General features: G+C 36.0%; 1 long non-coding RNA gene across 1 annotated transcript; it reads right to left on the bottom strand.

Annotated features, from left to right (window-relative positions):
* Positions 1–6: 6 nt before the first annotated feature.
* LOC103145743 (uncharacterized) lies at positions 7–4,208 on the bottom strand. Its single transcript, XR_477055.2, has 5 exons — positions 3,670–4,208; positions 3,182–3,308; positions 1,818–2,114; positions 1,201–1,270; positions 7–864 (listed from the first exon to the last, which is right to left on the bottom strand). It is a non-coding gene; the product is annotated as an uncharacterized LOC103145743 (long non-coding RNA).
* Positions 4,209–6,466: the final 2,258 nt, after the last annotated feature.

Below are 6,466 nucleotides of genomic sequence, written 5' to 3' on the forward strand. Positions count from 1 at the left end.
CTTAAAAAAAAAAAAAATTGCTTGGATACTTTCACCAAACAAATGCTCCACAGAACAAAAACAGAAACAAATGTTCTGCTTAACAACAAAGAAAAAAATAAATAAACAGAAGGACAGATAACTATGCAGTTTGGATTTGCATTGGTAGTGGTTGTGATTATTATGGAACACAAAATTATCAGTTGTGTGCATAATCAAGGAAATAAAATGGATTAAAAAACATTATGACAATGCATTAGACAATGATCAGATGGACCCACATATTTTTCTAAATATAAAAAAGTCTGCAAGGTGTGGCATATTTTGTGTCAGGACATAAAATATAATAAAACTTTCCTCATCTAGCTTAAAAAAACAGACCAAAAGAAAAAAAAAAAAACAGACCAAAAGCACTAAAATGTGAACTACACAGCACATAAATTATTTCAAACATAAAACTATGCAATTATGGGTAAATTATATATCATTTGTAGAGATACCAAAAACCTTATGACCTTGAAAAATCCTTGCTAACACCAGTTAAATACAAGAAGCTGGTTGTCATGAGATCAATGCCTCCGGCCAAAGCTCCTGCTTCATCATAGAAAGTGGTTGAACATTTGCATCATTGTGCTTGGCATGACTTTGCATGAAATAAATGTCAAAGAGTGAGTTTAACTCAACTATAAAGACATGGACAGTGCCATGACTATAGAAACAAAATCCAACACAACCTCATATTTGTCCTGCAGAAAATATTATTTGTGTCAGCTGAACAAAGCAAACGGGCTCATCAGTCAAGGTGCTTCAGTAAATTCAGTGTTTGTGCCTTTCAGAGGCTGCAGCAGGAACACGATGGGGGGGATTATCCAAGACGTTGTTTACCTGGACAAGAATGAGAAACATTTTGGTTTTTTAATCAATTAATATAAAGTTCAAGAGCAAAACAGCTGACAAACTAGCATCTAGATGATGTGTTTATTATATTTTACTTTTAGAAAGATTAACAGTTAAATACTTTAGGCTTGTAGCAATGTGATCCAGTGACACATGATGCATTTTTTTAAATTATTGGTAGTAATATTGACAGTATGTGTAATGTTAGATTAATACATTTGATTACCCACATTACCCAAGAAAGAAAAAAATATGTAAATACTTTCCTCTTCCTTGTAATCAGTATTCAAAAATAAGGAGCTGGTTAGGTCAAAACATGCTTACCTTAGACATATTCCATATTTATCCACATTAAGGTGATACGTTGTAACCTTGTTGTGCTGCCAGTTGTTTTCTGTTGACAAAGAAAAAAAAAACATAGTGGGACTGAGTTAATTTTCTTTTTTCAGTATCGTCATACTTTCCATTCAACACACCAATGGGATGCAGTTTTGCACTCACAAAACAATGAGTGCAAAACTACAAATCTCCTCTAGGGGCAGACTAAGGCAAGTCTACTTGAGAGGCAAACAAATTCTCCCCAAAAAACTACAAACACCATACAGGACATACAAACTGAGGTGTAAGTTTGAATAAAGAATTGATCATGAGAAAACAAATATCTTGAAAAATGTAGCTTAATATTCAGACATCTATACATGGCCTGAATTTCCCAATCCTAAATAAAAAAACAATTAAATGCTGGTAAACATCAAGTAAGAATTCAAAAATATTTAATGAATGCTACAAATCAAGCACCAGTAAATGTTCTCATTTTATTCAACAAAAAAATGGATAAATCTTTTAAGCAAACTAAATTAAACAAACAAAAAAAAACCAACAACAACATTTCAACACATTCTAAACCGCAACAATGTATTTTATATGATAAGTCCAAGTACCTCTTGTTCCTCTTTTGCCTTTGCCTTATCTTAGCAAAGACAAAAGCGAGGATCACCAACCCGACGATGACAACAATTACGCTTATGGTCAGTGGTGTACTCAAATGCCCGTTGACTGTTGTTTCGCAGAATTCCCCGCTGTAGCCCAGATCACATGTACAAACCAGATTATCGCCGCCGTCTGAAGGAGCCTCGCAGGCCCCGTGGCTGTGGCACTGGCTGTGTCTGCAGTGGTCGTCCTCCATGGTGTTAGAAGAAGTTCAAGGGGAGGACAAAACACACTACAACTTTGTAAAGCTAAGTAGAAAGCAGAAGGAGAAAATATTATGAATAATTGGTTAGAACACACCCTAAAAGACAATGACAAGCAAGACAAAAACAGGAGCTGAAATTGATGTCTTGAGGACAGGTCAGGGCAATACATGAACAATCTTTACACTTCTACAAATAATAAAAAAAACAGTAGAGCACATTTTCTCTTAAATGCCACTATGTTTTATCGTGCAAAAGCTAAACTTTTTTGCCAAAGAATTTGTAAAAAAAAAAAAAAAGTAAAACTAGTCAGAAAACCGGTTTGACAAGCGTGGTCAAAAGGGACAGTGTGGAACCCAACTCTTTTTTTTTTTTTACACTTTGTCTTGTAAAATGGTTAAATTTTTCTCAAAAGGCTAATTTCACAATAAACCGGATCTCATTTTAAACAATAAGCCTTTCAGCTAAATTTACCATCTGTACCGTTTGTTTTTGGGCCAGCTTAAATGCGCTTCTAAACTTTTTCCTCGTCAGCGACGGTACAAATAATGTTCGTGCAACTAAAATTTCACAGAGTTTCATATGCAAATTTTTACTATATTAGTCTTTCTCAGAAAGGCAAATACAATGAATTAGTGCAGGCGTTGTCTTCACAGAATTAGAAATTGTTTGGCACCCTGCCCTTAAATATTTTAAAGGCAACATCACAAACAAATTATTTGCAAAGTTTACCAGTCCATTTAAAGAAAAATACATTTAAAAATGACTTTACTCTTTTGGCCTTACAAAATGCCATCAGTTTTTGCCATTTCTGCTTTGAGCTTATGGTCCTAACTTAATTGGTAGACTAATCTGACGCATGCCATTTCAATCTATAACACGAGATTTCTGTCTGAAAGGGCTACAGTAACTGGAAGTCACAATAAGACAGAATCCAAACATGTACATCAGTTTCTACCCAACAATTTGTGTCAATATTCCACGTATGAAATAGTATTGTTTTGGTTAATATAGCTTTAGAGTGCTGCATCCCTTTTTTGAAGAAGCTTTAAAAAAAATAAATAAATAAAAAAAAAATATATATATATATGTAAAAACACCAAAAAACTCACAGAAACAATTAAGAAAACTCTGGGATCTTCAAACGTGTGAGCTGGTGGTTTTGCTGCTGCCGTTGGCTCGTCCAGTCGTCTGCTGTCTTGCTAAAGATTCTTTCAACTTCCCCGTCAGTCTGATCACCTGGGGAATAAAAAAAAAAGTGGGCGGAGAACAAAAGACGAAAACTGAGTCCTGTGAACAAATGCCTGTATTTTTCCCCCCCTACAAACAAGGAAAGAGAGTCCCGTCCTCCCTCTTTTCACATGAACGACGTCACACAAACATCCCTTGTCAGGGATGTCATAATTTGACATGTTACAAGGTTTAATCCACCTCGTGGCACATTTCGGTTTGCTGGCGACTCATCCTGATTTCCAAAGTTAAAACTGAAAGCATGTGGAAAAAAACAGGAATTTAGGAAATAACCGTCACAAGAACGTTGGCGTGAAAGTGGAAAGAACTTAAATGAGCATAAAGAAGAACAGGAGAGGTTCGTACTTACTGAAAATACGATATCCTGGTCAGAGTGGCAACAGTAGGTGTGTTAGGAAACTTTGGCGTGGGAGGAGCAGACAAGTCAGAGCAAGACTCACCTTACAAGACATGACAAAATCAACATATCTATGTGAACACACACACACACACAAGTGTTGTGTAAGCCCAGGGAGCCCTTATGCAAACCAGACAGAGGCAAAATCTAATTAAGCTTGTGTGAACTCTTCAGACAGCAGTACTGCACTTTTGAACTGCATTTATATGTCCATGTCAAACCATAACCAAGTGCCACATGTGCTACGCTGGCTCTGTGATTGCTCACTGCTGAATCCAAACACAAATTAGCCACCACAAATCACAGTCATTACAATGTGGTCATTGCAACAAGACTGCAACATGGACTACCTTTTTCCTTATTACTACATGGTTTTATTTGTGAAGATGATCTCAAGGATGCAAACTGGTTTTATGTGCATCTGATTTCATCTCTGGTGTCTACTGTTGTCACACTTCCCTCCCTCTTTTCTTCTGGTCAAGTAATCATAGACAAGGATCATCAGCACTTCTGATGTCAACAGAAAAAAGGCGGAAGGAACGATTAAAGGGAACGAAACTATTTCCACATCGAAGCAATATTCAGTAACAAATACCCTCCGGACAATGGGCATTGTTCAAATGAGACACGACACCCTTTTGTCCTTTTAAAATAGCTTGGACATAGAGAAGAGTTGCGGAAGTCATGCATGTATACATCCAACATACATGGTTAAATATGAAAGTGAGCATTTTATTCCTTTTACAAGAAACATTATGAAAAATGTTGAAAGAAAAATGTTCATAGGGAAGAACAGAAATGAAATCCAACCTCCACTTATTGGATCTTGATTATGTATGTACATGTTTTCTCTGTCCAACTGATTGCTTGTATTGTTTTTAAAAACATGTTTGAAATAAGTAAACAAAAATGCAACAGGAAGTTGCTAAAGATAGTTGAAATTAACATGAGTTATTGGTAGGACAGTCATTAAAATTTGTTCCGATTTTAGTGCTAAACAGTTAAGCAGGGTTGATGAGTTCGTGTTGCTCACCCATTGCTTCAATACTAGAGATTAATGATCATAAAAAAGTTATTCCATCAATGAGTCATATTCTCAAAGTGCTAGCAATGCTTTGAAAAGCTTACGCAGTTGAGTAATGCAGTTTTATGTATCAATGAAACAATGTCGAGTTCTCACAGCCCCTATAAAATAAAACGAGAGCTTTCTTTGTGTTTGTACAATATCAATTTTATTTCTCAAATTCAAAAGAAGAGGCAGCCTTGAGCTAACAATAATAAAACATTTCAAAATGAGTGTTGCATATAGTTTCTATATTAAATAAAAATACTTAGAAATGACAAAAGGACCAAAAGCAAAGAAAATATATTTTTGGAATAACTTTTAAGATGTTAGCAACAGTTTCTTTCTTCCTTACAGAGAACAGAGTCAGAGTAAACACTGCTGGAGTGAACGCCCATAAGCGCCACTTATTCAGTTCTTGAATAAACAGACACAACCCCAGTGCCTTAAATGGGTTCAACTGGACACTTCTGCCAGTTGAACACCCGTCTCTCACTGAGCCGGGCGTTTGTCACATTTTTACTTGAAACATGATTCTCATTTAAAAGTCCAAGCTAAAAAATATCATTTTGTAACTAAATAAACAAGTTAGTACGAGTGTCTGTTCATGACTTCACAGATGATTGGCAGACATTTCAATCTTCAGGTTAAAGTAGCTATTTGATGAAGAGATGAGATAAGCTAACCAGCTAGCCATCAGCAAAAGAAAGATAAAGTCTCTGAAAGTAAGCTACATTTGATAAAATGCCACTTAGTCACTAAAGCCAGTTTTTGTCATGTTACTTAAGGGATTTTCCTCTCAAAGACACTTCCATTCTGGCAACGTTGACGTGAAAAGATATTGCCTCATCAGACCAGTTTATTTCAAGATCACCTCAGGCTATTGAGCATGTTTAAAGCCGGATGTTTGTTTTCACATGCTCTGGCATGAGGTGGAGCCCAGAGAGGATCATGTATGACTCAACTCATACATGCTCCTGCACAAACCATTTGGAGGATTGTAGACATGCATCAACTACTGAAGATTAGTGAACTTCAATGAGGAACAATAGGCACCATTTTTTTTTCCAATAAAGTAGAATACAGATCTAGGTTTCATAACATTTTCTTTCACACAAGTGGAAAAATGCATTAAATAGATCTTACACTTGGATATCAATCATTTGGTAAACTTGTGGCTGTTTGGAGTTATCCCTCTTAAAATATAGATAGGTGCACCAACAGCTAAATTTAATCCAAGTCACTCTGGGTCAAATAGGACTGTCCAAAGTCGGCACAATATCAACCAGGAAATTTTAGAGAACATTCTTACATCGTCAGAATTTCACATACCTGCTTTTAATAATCATGAAATCTTCAGAAAAACTTCCCTGAACCTCAGAACAGACCACACACACTTATTGCCTTCATGCAAAAGTTGCAAGTTTTAAGGGCACATTCAGTGTATAAATACTCCATTCAACATGGGCCCCATCCAAGTTTAAAACCTGATTTTCAGGTTATTAGCTACAAGGCATCAACCACTTTGTCAGGAATTATTTTTTCAGCCTCAGGATTTGATTTCATACCATCTGTGTGACTGAGCATGATTTACATGCGTCCTTTTGTTTCACATATGCTTCTTGTGCCAAACAAAGTTGAAGTAAAGTCATCCATGAAATACTTGAAACTGATTTCTCTAATAAA

Source organism: Poecilia formosa, unplaced genomic scaffold, assembly GCF_000485575.1.
Source record: "Poecilia formosa unplaced genomic scaffold, Poecilia_formosa-5.1.2 Scaffold146, whole genome shotgun sequence".
NCBI lineage: Eukaryota > Metazoa > Chordata > Actinopteri > Cyprinodontiformes > Poeciliidae > Poecilia > Poecilia formosa.